We start from the raw sequence: 17,182 nt of genomic DNA on the forward strand, positions 1-17,182 counted from the left end.
AGGCCCGGTGGCTCATGCCTGTAATCCCAGAACTTTGGGAGGCTGAGGCGGGCAGATTATGAGGTCAGGAGTTCGAGACTAGCCTGACCAACATGGTGAAACCCCATCTTTACTAAAAATACAAAAATTAGCTGGGCATGGTGGCGTGTGCCTGTAATCCCAGCTTCTCAGGAGGCTGAGGCAGAAGAATTGCTTGAACCTGGGAGGCGAAGGTTGCCATGAGCCGAGATTGCGCCACTGCACTTCAGCCTGTAGCAATCACAGCTACAAATTATTGGTGGATAGCAATCAAAGCTACAAATTATTGCCTCTTCCTACCATGTGGTTGGCATATAGTGGGTACTTGGATTCACGTCTCTCCTCTCTTCATATCAGCAGGGTAGATATTATCTCCATTTTCACAGAAGAAAATTGAGACTCAGAATGTTGTTTGATTTGCCCAAGGCCACAGAGCCACTTTGGGGTAGAGCCAGGACAAGATCCCGTCAGTTTTACTCTAAAATCCATGCCCCTTCCATTCTGACTGACTGCTTTGAGGCCACCTGATGTGCCATTGTTATCTACCCTCTTCTCAATAGTTCTGTCTTCAAAATTTTGTGTTTATTCTCTTCTTTGCATTACCAAGATAATCTCTGCTAACATAAAGTTACAACAAGCTCCTTGCATGTTTGGCTGAAAATGACAGCATCAGGTGATTTTGCTGGAGAAAGTCTGTTTGAAAATCACAGTGAAATGAAACAATCTTTTTAAAAAGCCATCTATGCAGCAGCCTTCAGTTGACATATTATAGTTCCCTTTTATGTGGAAGAAGTCCAGAAATGTCAGCAAGTCTCTAGGTGAGTAGGTGCAGAAATAAAGGGTGACACTGCAATAATAGACATGGCCCACGCGAGTGTCCACGCCTCCAGGCAGCTTTCCAGGAAGCAGTTTCACTGGGAACTGGCAGGCCTCAGGAGTCATGCGGCTGCCAACTTCTTGCCCAGTGAGAGTCCCTTCTTCCTGGCTTGCCCCCAGACTGCAGGGACATGGAAGCAGGCCAGAAGCAGCAAAAGTTGTACAGTATGTGTGCTCAATTTTTAAAAATGGAAGTAAAGTGGATATCTAATTTAATATTATAAATTAGGTATAAATTTTTTGTTGAAATTTGTATGTGTTTATTTATTTTTGAGACAAGGTCTCACTCTGTTACCCAGGCTGGAATGCAATGGCATGAGTACAGATCACTGCAGCCTTGACCTCCCTGGGCTCAGGTGATCGTCACACTTAAGCCTCCTGAGTAGCTGGGACCACAGGCATGCACCACCACGGCTGCCTAAGTTTTATGTTTTTTGTAGGGGCAGGGTTTTTTGTAGAGCAGGCCTCCCAAACTGTTGAGATTACAGATGTGAGCGCGCCTGGCCCTTATAAACTTTTAGAAAAGGTAAGTATACCGAGGTTTTCACGGTATTTGAATTTGTCGTCTTAAATCTTTAAATACCACTCCTTCCCCCTTAGTTTTCCTGATTATAAAGATATTTGGTATGATTTATAGCCAGGACAAAATTGGTACTGTGAAAACCAGTCATGCTTCCTTTGGGAAAGAGAGGAAAGCAAAATGCCTAAGGCTTCTGGATATAAAATTGCAAGCTTCAGGGCAGGGTCTTAAATGGGTGGGGTCAGTGACTGAATTACTCTGCCTGGAAAAGAGGAAGAGAATTCTTGCTCTGGAGATGAAGGGCTCAAGGAGGAGAGGCTGGGGGAAGAAGAGAGAGATGAGATGAGTCTGCAGAGAAGACAAGGGCAAGGAATCTTTCTATTATTCCATTCTGATTTGCCTGATTTGATATAGCTATCAGGACCCTTCATCCTACCAAGCTTAAGGCAAGTGTATCATACACACTCGCTGTGCTTACCATGTCACTGTTTTGTGGAAATCATGAGAACAGGGCTGAATTTCATGCCTGCGTCCCTAGCAAGAGTGGAAGCTAGGATTTTCCAGGCATGGGAAAGCAAGACAGAGATGGCAGGGAGAAAACAGCAACCTCGGCCATGCCTGGGAACCATGGTCTTCTGGACCCTGTGTGGGACTTCTCCCAAAATGCAGAAGGGGGTTTTTAGACACTATTTCCCAGATTTTAAGGGGGCAAGGTGACATCTGGGATTCATTGGTGGAGTTTCCAAGGCCTGTCTCTTGTATTCATCATTGGTACCTCTTTTCCTTTTAGGGGAACTGTAGAGGAAAGAGGAGTTTTGGAGCCAGACTAACTTGAATTTGCAACAGAACTCTGTTTCAATTGCTTAACCCATTTGAGCCACATTTTTTTCAGCAATAACAAAAATATTACAGGACACAGGATTGTGAAGAGGCTTAAATTAAATGACATCTCATCATACACTGGTTAGAAGCTCAGATCTTGACGTCAAAGTGCTTGATTAAAATCCTGGCTCTACCAATGGCTAGCCATGTGACTTTGTATAAGTTATTCAATTTTCTCTTATAAAAAATGGGGCAGCTGGGCGTGATGGCTCATGCCTGTAATCCCAGCACTTTGGGAGGCTAAGGTGACCTCAATCACTTGAGGTCAGGGGTTTGAGACCAGCCTAGTCAACGTGGTAGAGAAATTCTGTCTCTTCTAAATATACAAAAATTAGCTGGGTATGGTAGGGCATGCCTGTAACCCAAGCCACTTGGGAAGTTGAGGCAGGAGAATTGCTTGAACCCAGGAGGCAGAGGTTGCAGTGAGCAGAGAGTGCACCGACTGCACTTCAGTCTGGGTGACAGAGTGAGACTGTGAAAACAAAAAAAATAAAGAGAAAGAAATGAAGAAAGGAAGAAAAAGGAAGAAAAAGAAAGAAAGAAAGAGAAAGAAAGAAAGAGAAAGAAAGGCAGGATGGAAAGAAAGAAGAAAGAAAGAAAGAAGAAAGAAAGAAAGAAAGAAAGAAAGAAAGAAAGAAAGAAAGAAAGAAAGAAAGAAGAAAGAAGGAAAGAAAGAGAAAAAAGAAAGAAAGAAAAGAAAGAAGGAAGAAAGGAAAGAAGGAAAAGGAGGAAGGAAGGAAAGAAGGTAGAAAGAAAAGAAAATGGGGAAAATCATTGCATCTACCTTCTGTGTTGTTGAGAGAGTCAAATGAGATAATACAGTAAAGCACCTTAGTGTAATTGCCAGACAAGTTCTTCTTGCCCACTGCACAAATAAACCCAATTCAATGAGACACATTATTGCAGTAGATAAATACTTTAATTATTGCAAGGCAGCTGAACAGGAAGATGGGGTTTATTATTCAAATCCACCTCCATGGTTAGTGACTTTTGCACTTTCATGTTATCGAAATATAAGAGCTGTGAATGTCCGTGCTACCAACACCTCCTTTTCCCAGAGGAATTAACTAAGGGAGAATCAATTGATCACTTATGTCAGTTATGATGGTTCACAGAAGCTTAAAAAAACCTCTACACTTTTTAAAAATAAAGACTTCTGACCAAAGAACTCGGAAATGTTGATACACACATATATTTTATTTGAAAATTAAAAAAAAAAAAAGATGCTGTCAGTTCTAAGAAATATACTCTGTTTTTCTTTGCATTTCAACAATCTCCTTGTCATTTGTCCCCTAATGCAGAATCTCTGATCTGCGTGTGCGCCCTCTCCCTGTGGACAGCACACTGCCTTTTCATGCTGCTCAGTTTTCCTCACACTTCGGTCTGTTTTCCTATTATTGCTTCAAGTTGATAGCAACTTTCGTGATATTTGAGGCATACAGCCAAATGCCAGGATTTTGAATCCCATACTAAATAAAGAGGTTTTTTTTTTTTTTTTTTTTTTTTTTTTTTAGAAGTGCTTTTTTTTTTTTTATTTTTTTTTTTATCTTAATTTTGGAGTCAGGGCTCACTCTTTCATCCATGCTGGAGTGCAGTGGTGCAATCTTGGCTCACTGCAGCCTTGACCTCCCAGGAGGTTCTAGCAATCCTTCCACCTCAGCGTCTCAAGTAGCTGGGACTACAGGCACCACACCCAGCTAATTTTTGTAGAGAGAGGATTTTGCCCTGTTGACCAGCCTGGTCTCAATCTCCTGACTCAAGCGATCCTCTCACCTTGACCTCCCAAAGTGCTAGGATAAATAGTTTCTGTTTTGTTTTGTTGCAGTGGCACAATCTTGGCTCACTGCAACCTCCGTCTTCCAAGTTCAAGTGATTCTCCTGCCTCAGCCTCCTAAGTAGCTTGGATTACAGGGGCGTGCTACCCTGCTTGTCTAAATTTCTGCATTTTTAGTAAAGACAGGTTAACTGTCTTTACTAAAAGACAAGAAACGTTGGCCAGGCTGGTCTCGAACTCTTGGCATCAGTCTGCCCACCTCTGCCTCCCAAGTGGTAGGATTACAGGTGTGAGCCACTGTGCCTGGCAAAGAGCTTTTTAAAAGTAAGTTCTGGAAAAGAAAGAAGCTTTCCTGCCTGCCACTTGTCATGGTGGAGCAGAACTATTGAGTGCTCTGATTGTGAAGAACTCTGCTGAGACACAGAGTAGCTTTGTGTGAGGGTCCAGGCTTTAAGGTAAGAGGGCTTGCGTTCAAGTCCTGCTCTGAGCTTACTTGTCTGAGCTTGGTCAAATCACTTAGTTTTTCCTCTTTTTTGGTTTCCTCAGGTAAAATAGGGTAGCGGGCTCTGCAGGGAGGAATGATAAATTAATAATCCTGATGAATGGTAAATGCTCTGTATGTTGGTTCTTACTGTTAATTTGCTAGGCTATTTTAGTCAATTATTTCTGACCCAAACCAGTTTCCCACCTCCAGTTTCAGGAAGATAATAAACCTAGTAGTGCTGAATTACCAGGATGCATGTAGGGCTAGTGGTTCCTTATCCCTGAATGTGCACCACCCTGCACTTTGCTGTAATCTTGGATTAAAATGGTTCCAAGCCTCCTGATATTAACTCATTATTTGACAGCTTCAGCTTTCTTGAGAGGTCTCATGAGACATCTGAAACTCTTTCTGCCTGGAGCTGGAGCCAGTAGATGAAATTTTGCATGAAATGATTTTTTAAATTAATTAATTAAATAATTTATTTATTTATTTTATTCAGTCCCCATAGAGACTGCCAAAAATTGCCAACACCGACTATATTTCAAGTCGTCATGGCGGGATATTGGGAAAAGTTTTCAATTAGCAATAACTGCGCCTCGGTTAAACCTCATTGGCTTCGATACTGCCACTACGCAAAGCTGTGAAATGATTTTTAAGTTGGGAAATGTCCAAAAGGCGAGTTCTTGTGTGATATGTTGATAATAATGGTAATAGTAGTAAGTGCACTTATTCTATTAGTAGTGTGACCTCAAGGCTTACCTAGAGCATGTTTTTAGTTATTTTTGTTGTCATAATGCTGAAGATCTTAGGCATCTGATTCTTTTCCTTTTACAGTGGAGGTGGCATTTGGGCAAGATACTATGTAGAAGAAAGGTTATAAAATGTGTATTAGCCAAACGTTGCTTATTAGTTGTCGTGGTACATAATTTGAAGGAAAATAGACTTTTGGGGAGATTATTATGTGGAGTTACACTAACCATATGCTTTTTAGATAACTTTGGAGAGAGTAGAGGGGGCATATAGGCATTATATTTATAGGTTGTTTGTAAATTTTTAAATTTGTATTTTTATTTGAGACAGGGTCTCACTTTGTCGCCCAGGCTGGAGTGTAGCGGCATGATCATAGCTCACTGCAGCCTCGACCTCTGGGCTCAAGTGATCCTCCCACCTCAGTCTCTGAGTAGCTGGGATTACAGGCGCATGCCACCATACCTGGATAACTTTTACAATTTTTTTGTAGATATTGGGGTCTCACTTTGTTGCCCAGGCAGGTTTCCAACTCCTGGGCTCAAGTGATCCTCCTGCCTTGGTCTCCCAAAATGCTGGAGTTACAGGTGTGAGCCACTGCACCTGGCTCTATAAATTCTTTCATGCTCAAAAATAAATGAAAATACACTCTCCTTTATTTCCAAATGTACCTCTTTTTTTTTTTTTTAATCCTTGAACTACCTTTTTATTTTGTACCTCAGTAAACCCACTTAATGATTAGGAGAGGTTGAAAGGAGAAAGCACAAGCTGTTTTCCATATTCTTAACTACATTCTGTCATGGAATAAAAATGACTGATTGTCCCATGTGTTCCAGCAGAACTATTAGGTGCTCCGCTTTCTGGGAACCCCTCCTTTTGAATTCCTCTGATTTTGAGGGTCACCATGGCCCAAAGCCATCACTGTTATCAGGGGACAGCCTAGGACTCCAGTACACTCCCAAACAGGAGTTTGGAAATGGAGTGAAAACTTTCCCCAATACCCCCGCTGTGATGACTTGAAATATAGTCGGTGTTGGCAATTTTTTGCAGTCTCTATGGGGACTGAATAAAATTAATTAATTAATTAATTAAAAAAATCATTTCATGTAAAATTTGGTCTGAATTTTACCCGATCTATAAAAACAAGCTCAGGAAAGTGAATCGCCTTGCTGCCAATCCCTCATAGGAAGTGAGGAACAGGGACTAGAATCCAAACTTCCTGCCTCCAGCTCCGTTCAGTTTGTTTGTTTATTTATTTTTATTTATTTATTTATTTATTTATGAAATGGAGTTTCACTCTTGTTGGCCAGGCTAGAGTGCAATGGTGCTATCTCAGCTCACTGCAACCTCCACCTCCCATGTTCAAGTGATTCTCCTGCCTCAGCCTCCCAAGTACCTGGGATTACAGGCATGCACCACCATGCCCAGCTAATTTTTTTCTTTTTTTTGTATTTTTAGTAGAGACAGGGTTTCTCCATATTGATCAGGCTGGTCTCAAACTCACGACCTCAGGTAATCCCCCTGCCTTGGCCTCCCAACGTACTGGGATTGCAGCCGTAAGCCACCTCGCCCTGCTAAAAGATTTTTATATATTAAAGACCTACCATTGAAAAATGGCAAAATTTACCATTTAATCTACATTAAAAATCTACCATTGAAAATGAATTTGTGCAGAAACAAATTCATTTTCAATTGTAACTGAACCTCTGTTAAATCCTAGTTGGAATGTAATCACTCACTAAGAAAACCCTGATTCAGGGCTTAAAAACCATGTAGATAATATAAAAGCACTTTTTCTTCAGTTTCAGAACCATTAGTTCAATAACTATTTAATGCTTCTTTTCAGTTTTCCCCACATCACTTTCTTTGTGGCACTAATATAGAATTTATTTTATGCAACTGAAACATTTCAACGAGTTGATTTTATATTGCTCCATGGTTTGCACATACCTTGAAGTCAGGAACCTTGTTTTCTTTCTCTCTCTCTCGCTCTCTCTTTTTTTTTTTTTTNTTTTTTCTTTGAGATGGAGTTTTGCTCTTGTTGTCCAGGCTGGAGTGCAGTGGTGCAATCTCAGCTCACTGCAACCTCCACCTCCCAGGATCAAGCAATTCTGTGCCTCAGTCTCCTGAGTAGCTGGGATTACAGGTGCCTGTCACTATGCCCGGCTAATTTTTGTATTTTTAGTAGAAATGGGGTTTCACCATGTTGGTCAGGCTAATCTCAAACTCCTGACTTTGTGATCCTCCCGCCTTGGCCTCCCAGTGTTGGGATTACAGGCGTGAGCCACCATAACCCAGGCTCTTTTTTTTTCTTTTTTGAGACAGACTCTGTCTCTGTTATCCAGGCACTATCTTGAGCACCATCTCGGCTCATTGCAACCTCGGCCTCCCAGGTTCAAGCGATTCTCCTGCCTCAGCCTCTTGAATAGCTGGGATTACAAGTGCACATCGCCACGCCTGGCTAATTTTTTGTATTTTAGTAGAGATGAGGTTTCACTGTGTTTCCTAGGCTGGTCTTGAACTCCTGGGCTCAGGAGATCTGCCTGCCCTGGCCTCCCAAGGTGCTGGGATTACAGGTGTGAGCCACCATACCTGGTGGGGATGTTTTCTTAATCTTATTCTGGTGCTTTGTATATGTTGTGTGCTAAAGTGTTTCTGACTTAAACTGTGAGGGTGGGAGAGATAGGTTGAGAAAGATAGGAGAAAAATATTAAACAAATTTCACCTTTGGAATATAATGAAGTAATTTTATATTAATTGAATTTTTAGAACTTGCTCTCAATTTGATAAAGGTGACTTTATAAAATGTAATATTACTATTTTAAAAATAACCTAAAATTCATTTAATTTTAAATTTAATTAAATTTTTAAATTTAAATTTTATAAGTTAAGAATTTATTAACACTCAGGCAAGTTCCTTATGCCAGTTATGATTAGATGGGTCTTCCTGCAGCAAATATACTTGTTAAGAGCTTATTATTTTAATTGAAATATAAATGTTTACATAGTTACCACCTAGATTTCTGAATTTTTGTTTTGTTTTGTTTTCTTTTCTTTTGTTTTTGAGATGGAGCCTTTCTCTGTCACCCAGGCTGGCACGATCTCAGCTCGCTGCAACCTCTTCCCCTGGTTCAAGCGATTCTCCTGCCTTAGCCTTCTGAGTAACTGGGACTACAGGCACGTGCCACTACGCCTGGCTAATTTTTGTATTTTTAGTAGAGACGGGGTTTCACCACGTTGACCAGGCTGGCCTTGAATTCCTGACCTCGGCCGGGCATGGTGGCTCACACCTGTAATCTCAGCACTTCGGGAGGCCGAGGCAGGCAGATCACCTGAGGTCAGGAGTTCAAGACCAGCCTGGCCAACTTGGAGAAACCCTGTCTTAAAAAAAAAAGAATTCTTGACCTCAGGTGATTCACCTGCCTCTGCCACCCAAAGTGCTGGGATTACAGGCGTGAGCTACCACACCCAGCCTCTGGATTTTACTAATACACATCTTTCCTTGGATTTACAAGAAAAACCTGCTAGTTGTATATGTGACGTCTTATTCTAATCCTTGCATTATTTAGATCTGGGACTTGTAGAAACATTTTGTTTGCTTATTTACTTGTTTTTGATACATTTTCTTAAAAACAGAAAATTATTTGAAAGATAAGATGTATGTGTAGAGAAAATATATATATTTTTTCTTTTTTCTTGCATGTAACATAAGGGCAGTGGAGAGAGAAAATATATTTCAAATAAGTGCATTAGATTTGGGGTCACTGACGTAAGTGCAAAGACTGGCAGCTGTAATTCTGTTTTATGTGTGAGCTTGTAAGAAACTGGGCTCAAGGTTACTGAAGGATATATAACTTTCCTTGGCATTCGGGGTCTGCCCTCTATTGGTGATATGTGCATAAAAATACTTTTATCCCTCAGAATTCTGCACTAGATTGAAATAAATTTTATCAATTAGGCATAGTGTATGGGAAGTCAGGCATGAATGAGGTAGAAAACCCTTTAAAAACTCAAGCTTAAATTATAATGTTTCTTACTGTGGGATTTGCAGTTAATGCAGAAAGGATAGGAATAATGATAAAGAAAAATAATAAGCAAATTATGGGCATTTTTCAATTTCGCATTTAGAAGAAGAAGTACTTTAAAAATCTTGAATAAAATGAGTGATTGGACATCTTTACTGATGCAGGAGTAAAGTCCAGTCCATTTTCTCCGTATATCAAATACACTATTTAATTTTACATAAATGTGTCTTGATCCCTTTTGTAAACCAGTTACTCACTAATAGTAAACCCAGTGTTCTTGTTCGTTATTGAGACTCTAAATATTCAGAGAGACAACTTTTTTAGTTCATTGCATAATACTACCAACGTAAGGGTTTTAGATTTACAATGATATTATAACTTCATGAAACAAAGTTATAACTTTATTAAAAAATTAAAGTTTAATGGAATTATAAATAGTGTAAAAACACCAAAATTCTATACTCCTTTGCATTGTTTTTATTATATAATCTTTTCTTTGGCATTAAAAACTATCATATGTGAGAAATCTTGACGAAGAAAAATACATTTTCATATATTACTGTCTAGGGAGTAAATGCTATATGAGTGGGCTGTGAAATCTAACTGGGTTTGCACATTGGCATTTTCAGAGCGAAAGTCAGACGCATTATCCATTGCACCACTGGCCCTTGCACACTGGCATTTTCATAATTTAAAAACTATCTTTGCTGGGCATAGTAGCTCAGGCCTATAATCCCAGCACTATGGGAGACTGAGGTGGGCAGATCACTTGAGGTTTAGAGTACGAGACCAGCCTGGCCAACATGGTAAAGCCCTGTCTCTATTAAAAATACAAAAAAAATCAGTCAGGTCTGGTGGCACCTGTAATCCCAGCTACTCAGGATACTGAGGCAGAAGAATCGCTTGAACCCAGGAGGTAGAGGTTTTAGTGAACCAAGATCATACCACTACACTCCTGGGCAACAGAGCAAGACTCCATCTCTAAATAAATACATAAATAAAATAAAACTGTCTTTGTTTTTAAAACTGACTTCAAAATGTACTACAAAGCTATAGTAATAACCAAAACAGCATGGTATTGGCATAAAAGTAGACACATAGACCAGTGGAACAGAATAGAGGACATAGAAAAAAATTCACACACTTATAGCCACCTGATTCCCAATGAAGACATCACAAACACATTGGGGAAAAAGTAGCCTCTTCAATAAATGGTGGTAGTCTCGACAATCAAGTCAGTCTCTTCAATAAATGGTGCATGTGAATATCCAATTTTCCTACCACCATTTATTGAAGAGACCCCTATTTTTCAATGTATACAAAAGGCAACTCAAAATGTATTAAAGACAAATGTAGTACAGGCATGGTGGCTCACCCCTGTAATCCCAGCACTTTGGGAGGCTTTGGTGGGAAGACGGCTTGAGGCCAGGAGTTCAAGAACAGCCTGAGTAACAGAGCAAAGACCGCTTATCTATGAAAAATTTAAAAACTTTGCCAGGCATGGTAGCATGTGCCTGTAGTTTTAGCTACTCAGGTGGCTGAGTTGGGAGAATTGCTTGAGGCCTAGAGATTGAGGTTTCAGTGAACCATGTTCACGCCATTGCACTCTAACCTGAGTGATAACAAGACCTTATCTCCAAAAAAAAAAAAAAAAAAAGCACTGAGACTACTAGAAGCAAACCCTGGGAAAATGCTTTATAACGTTGATCTGCAGAAAGATTTTTTGGATAACAACTCAAACTTATAGGCAACTGTAAGTGTTATTGCCGAATTTAGAATGAGGAAACTGAGACCAGCATAAGAAAATTAAATGCCAATTTATTCAACTCCTGGGCGAGGCTCCATGGTCCCAGGGAAAGGGGCCAGGGAAGTCGTGTGTGGCTTCCCGAGGCATGGGGTTTTATAGCGAGTAAGGGTGTCTTGATTGGTTATGAGGGAACAGGACGTGGTTGGAGCAAGCTGCTATTGGTAAGTAGGTGGGATTTCTGGTGAGCGGGCTGCTCAGGGGGAGTGGGACCTGGATGGGGCAAAATGCTATTGGGCAGGTTTTGGTGGGGCTTCTTTTAAATTTTGGAGGGGTTTTTTTTAATGGCAGGCTTGGTGCCCAGCACAGAGTGGTGAATTGTTTTCAGGGGCGGGGAGAGATGGGCGTGTCCGAGTTCCCGGCAAGGCAACCGACCTTACAGCAACAAAAGCAAAAATAGGCAAGTAGGATTATACAACACTGCAGAGCTGCAAAGCAAAAGAAACAATAACTGCATCTGATCAGAGGTTTATGTCTAGAATATGTAAGAAACTCAGACAATTAATACCAAGAAAGCAAATAATGTGATTTAAAAATGGACAAAAATGGGCATAGTGGCTCACACCTGCAATCCCAGCGCTTTGGGAGGCCGAACCAGCCTGGCCAATATGGAGCAACCCCATCTATACTAAAAATACAAAAGTTAGCTGGGCATGGTGGCAGGATACTGTAATCCCAGCTACTCAAGAGGCTGAGGCAGGAGAATCGCTTGAACTCAGCAGATGCAGGTTGCAGTGAGTAGAGATCGCACCACTGCACTCCAGCATGGGTGACAGAGTGAGATGTTGTCTCAACAAAACAAAACAAAAAGCCACTTATGTAAAGTGTTTATTCTGGCTGGGCACCATGGCTCATGCCTATAATCCCAGCACTTCTGAGGCAAACAGATCACCTGAGGTCGGGAGTTTGAGACCAGCCTGACCAACATGGAGTAACCCCATCTCTACTAAAAATACAAAATTAGGCTGGGCACGGTGGCTCACACCTACAATCCCAGCACTTTGGGAGGCCGAGTGGGGCGGATCAGAGGTCCAGAGTTCAAGACCAGCCTGGCCAACATGGTGAAACCATGTCTCTACTACAAATACAAAAAAAAAAAAATTAGCTGCTGGTGGTAGGCACCTGTAGTCCCAGAAGGCTGAGGCTGGAGAATCGCTTGAACCAGCGGGGGGAGGTTGCAGTGAGCTGAGATTGTGCCATTGCACACCAACCTGGCAACAAGAGAGAAACTCTGTCTCAAAAAAGAAAAATTAATTAAATAAAATATTCACTCCAAGAAAAAAAAAGAGATATATATATATATACACATATGTATGTATATATGTGTATGTATATAATAAGACAATTACAGTACTAAACCAGGCACCTTTGACCAAATCATAACCTCCTCTTTGATTCTCCTTCACTCTAAGCCTCTTTAAGATTCTTTTTCCTGAGCTGGAAGACTGATAAGATGCTCGCGGGGTCAGCGACAAGCACGTTCCCAGCTGGGCGACTGTGTACCTTTCTCTAGGATTGCAATATGCCCTTCCCCCAAACTCCTTGTTTTAAAGGATTTAGCCCACTGGGAAGTTTGTTTTTCAATCTAAGCCAAAAGGAAATGTGGGACAAGTCAGTCTTCACTTTGAATGTCCCTTTCCTGCTCCAGTCCTTGGCAAGTGTTCTAGAAGAGCCTGGCTGTTAGGTTTACATGAGGTCACGGGAAGATCTAAGCCCAGCTCTGCCCAGGGTGGCTCCTGCAAAGGCTGGAACCTCGAGTGCTGCTTCCTTAACCCTCTCAGTGACCACGACTCAAAGGAGAGATCTCAAGGATGCCAGGAACACAGGCGCTTGGGCTGTGTTCCAGGAAAGAGACCCATCCAGGCAAACATATCAGGCTGTCGCATGGAAACATGAATCAGAGATGGTGGTTTTGGGGTGATTTGAACAAATTAGGTTAGTTTAGTAAAGCTCTGAAGTGGCAGAAGCTTCTCCCCTGGACTGCTCATTGAACACAGAACAAGAGATGAGCATGGCGTCAGACTAAGTCTTAGAGAGATGCAGGCTTGTCTCCGCCCACAGGGCCTTGGACTGCCGGGACAGACACTACTACATGCCCTCCACCGGGCAGGGAGTCACGGTAAGAGGAGTGATTGGGTGGAAAATAGGCCGGGCGTAGTGGCTCACACCTGTAATCCAAGCGCTTTGGAGGCTTGGATCACCTGAGGTCGGGAGTTCAAGACCAGCCTGACCAACATGGTGAAACCCTGTCTTTAAAAAAAAAAAAGAAAGAAAGAAAAAGGAAAATAGGGAAAAAAGCAACAACAACTAGATTGTTTTTGGCATTTTAACATGGAGACAGTGATAAGTGGCAACAACAGCAAAAGAAAAGAAAACTTGAAGAGACCAATATTTAACTTTCCCATCCACCCAAGTCTCACACTTAAGTTCTATTTCCGTCTCCCCCATAAGCACCACTGAACTAAATATCTATTTCAAAGCACACAAACCAGTCCAGACCTTCTGGAAACCAAGAGCCCCAGCCAGAGCTGTTGCCTCTCTTGGTTCCAGGGGAGAAGAGGGTTCAGGGAAGGGCATGTTGTAACTCACTCAGCACAACGCACAGGGCAGCGGTGGTGAGCTTGGGCCTGGGCACTTGACGGGGACCCTGTTGGCAGTCACAGCATCCATCCTGACACGTGAGGAAGGGGACTTTTCGATAATTCTAACCATTTGGTACCAGAGCCAAGCAAACGTGACTAAACGTGAGCTGGGTCAGCAGAACAATAAACCGAGTCACAGGAACATGACGGACCCTTTGAGGCAGGATCCAGGCAGGCGAGAAAAAGAAACCAAAGCACAAGGTGATCAAGGCTGCTACGAAAGGGCTGATCCTTCTTGCAAGGACTGGAGAATGCACTCGACTGCTGGCTGATCAACTTTTAATTGGCGAGTATGCGTGACAAAGCCAGGCCCTGGCCCCACAGAAAGCCACGAAGCCGACCCAACTGATACAAAACTTTCCACTTCTGCCCCACCCTAAGTCCCCATGGTTCCTCCATCACCTGATTTTCATTTGGACTTCTTTTACAGCTAAAGTAGATATAAATGGCTAAACAAAAGCCCCCAACCCCACCCCCCACCAGGGGGGACACCAGGGGGGACACGGCTGTAGATTCTATGTCTCAGCTAGAAGGCTGTGGGTGTATAGGCAGCCAAGGGGAGGAACAGAACCGACACCAGCCTCGGCTGATGTGACAGAAAAAGTGGGAAAGGAATGTCACGGATGCTTCTGAAGCATGTGAGCGTGATTTTGGATGGAGGCCGGCTGGCAGGGACTGACTTCGCCTAGCTCCTGCTGCTTCCTATGAGGGACATTTTTTTTTTTTTTCTGAGTAAATGATGATTCGTCTTCCATGTAGCATCCATTTGGATCACGATGCTAATTATAACTGGAAAGGGGTGTTTGGGGGAGTGTATTTAGGAGACGAAGAAAGAAGAAACTTTAAAACAACCTAGATTGCTCCAAGTTCTCAAAGTTTGTCTGTTTTGTAGGAATGGTAAGTCAACTATAAGCAAATATTTTAATTCAATATTAAGAGGAAGAAAAACACACTTTGGAAAGCATACAGAAAAAAAGGTGCTTAACATTGGATCACTTATAAAATGGAACCTCAGGGAGTCTAAATAAAAATGTACCTTTGGTCAATTTTTACTTTTTTTTTTTTTTGAGATGGAGTTTCCCTCTTGTCACCCAAGTTGGAGTGCAATGGCATGACCTTGGCTCACTGCAACATCCGCCTCCCAGGTTCAAGTGATTCTCCTATCTCAGTCCCCCAAGTAGCTGGGATTACAGGTGCCCACCACCATGCCCAACGAATTTTTTGTATTTTTAGTAGAGCTGGGTTTCACCATGTTGGTCAGGCTGGTCTCAAACTCCTGACCTCAGGTGATCTACCTGCTTCAGCCTCCCAAAGTGCTGGGATCACAGGCGTGAGCCACTGTGCCCAGCTACTTTTGCTTTAATTCCTCGTTTGACTTTACATCCCAGTGCACATGGAAAGGACAGCTTCCATAAGAGGTGTGGAGTTGGGGAGTCCCCGGGAGCATCAGAGGACTCGGGGGTTGTATTCTGGCAGTTTCTTGATCTTCTCTTTCTCAGTCTCGCTTTTGTCTCCATCACTTTCATCACCAAGGAGTGTGAGTAGCCCATGGCGACCTGCTCTGAGAAAATGCCATCCAGAGTCTTCACCTCCTGGGTTGCACTGGAAGACTTGGGTTTGTGGTTTCTGTAGCCCAGTGCCCTGAATGTCGGGGATGGGTTCCAGCTGATGCTGCTCTTCCCACAAGCCAGGCTCCACAGTCTCCAGCCACAGAGATCCTGCACCGCTTTCAGGTACTTGGTAGATTCAGGGGAGGTGTTGGTGGCACCCCCCAAAAAAAGACAGACCATCTACTTCACTGATGGCAAAGGAGCAGGTGTAACCAGCACAGATCTGGGAAGTCCCACTCCCAGAAAAGTCAAACAGCTTCACCAGGTGGGGGACCATCTCGTCCTTCTGCTCTGCTTGACATAGCCAGCCATAGCCACTGAAGTCCCAGAAGAAGACTCGCTTCTGGGAGTCCAGGACCAGTGTGTGATTAGCATCACAGGCCACATCTTGCACAGCCACATTTGGTACAGGCAGAATCTGTCAATCCTTTGTCTTCTCGATGAACATGGCTGCTTGCTGGGGCACCAGTTCACAGTTACTCTATCGGCTGTGCCCAGGCAATGAACTTCCCATCCGAGTTGTGTTCCAGCTAACCATATTCAGGGCACCCAAAGGAATAGAGGTTTCCTTTGCGGTCCGTTATTATACTGAAATCAGCCCTACAGGCCACTTTGGTAATTGGCTAGCCATTGTACATTATCCGTGTGGGGCTGTGGGCAGCGTATATTTGGTTGCCAAGGCCCAGCTTCCTGATCTTATTCTCCCCAAGCCCAAACACGGAGCCTGTTTCCGTCAAGGCCATGGTGTGGTTCTGCCCACAGGCTGCAGACACAATCACTCTGTGGCTGAGACCCTTGTTGAGTCTGGGGGCTTCTGCTCTCAGTGTCGCCATTTTCCAGCTGCCCCTTCTTTAAGGAACTTTAAAAAGCTAATCCCAGCACTTTGTGCAGGGCTTATAACTTGCAGTGAATGCCAGAAACTAAGTACTCAGACAGGTCCAGCTGAGCGGGGCTGGGGGTAGCTCTTCCGAGAGAGTCTGCTCCAGCATTCGTCCACCAAGTATTTATTGAAAGGGCTTGTATTAACTACAAATATCCACTAGATGGTCGGTTGAGGTGGGTTGCTGAGGCACCTGTGACCTTGTACACATTCAAACTGCATTCTCAGGAGGCTGTTTTCATCATTCCTTATCACACCACACACTCCACTCCCTGTCCTGTTTTCAGTGCACAAATAACATACACAATGCTTCAGTATTTTTCTATGCCCGACCTCAAATGCCATGTACATAAGCTTGAATATGTTGCTATGCACCCCCTACATCTCCCCTTTCTTTAATTCTTAGAGCATGCTAGTCATCCAAGGCAAGGTAAGCTTCTGTCGTTCTTCCCTGGTTGTATATGTGTCAGGTGGCAGCACCCGGCCATCTGCAGATGCCTAGCAAACAGATACGAAAAAGAATAAGTGTAGCGGCCATCACCCAAATGTGTATGTTTAACTCAGACAACCAAGTGTTGGGATTTAACCATTGAAAGCCTTCTTGTAATTGCTGCGACCATTCTTCAAGTTGTTTCTTTAATTCATACTGAAGAGTGGAAATTTGAGAAGAAAAATCATTGTGATAAGCCCCCTGAAGGTGTGCTTTTCTAAATAACTACAAGGTAGAATCTCTTTCCCAGCTTTATGTTAAATTTACAGGCAGCCACAATTCTGCATGCTGTTTTAAAATCATGACATAGGTTATATTTAACTGTGTAACCTTTTGATGAGACAAGCATGTAGCATACCAGCTACTGGAAGAGACTTTAATACTATAAAAGGATTGATTTGGCTCTCTGTTAGGAGCACCTTGCCCAAGC

The 17,182-nt window shown here is 42.7% G+C and overlaps 1 non-coding gene and 1 pseudogene across 1 annotated transcript; both read right to left on the reverse strand.

Annotated features, from left to right (window-relative positions):
• Positions 1-5,053: 5,053 nt before the first annotated feature.
• LOC119468550 lies at positions 5,054-5,194 on the reverse strand. The gene has a single exon (XR_005197246.1). It is a non-coding gene; the product is annotated as a U4 spliceosomal RNA (small nuclear RNA).
• Positions 5,195-15,147: 9,953 nt separating this feature from the next.
• Positions 15,148-17,182, reverse strand: part of LOC108289283 — a 7,233-nt pseudogene continuing 5,198 nt past the window's right edge.

This window comes from Cebus imitator, unplaced genomic scaffold (assembly GCF_001604975.1).
Source record: "Cebus imitator isolate Cc_AM_T3 unplaced genomic scaffold, Cebus_imitator-1.0 Scaffold17, whole genome shotgun sequence".
In the NCBI taxonomy this organism is placed as follows: domain Eukaryota; kingdom Metazoa; phylum Chordata; class Mammalia; order Primates; family Cebidae; genus Cebus; species Cebus imitator.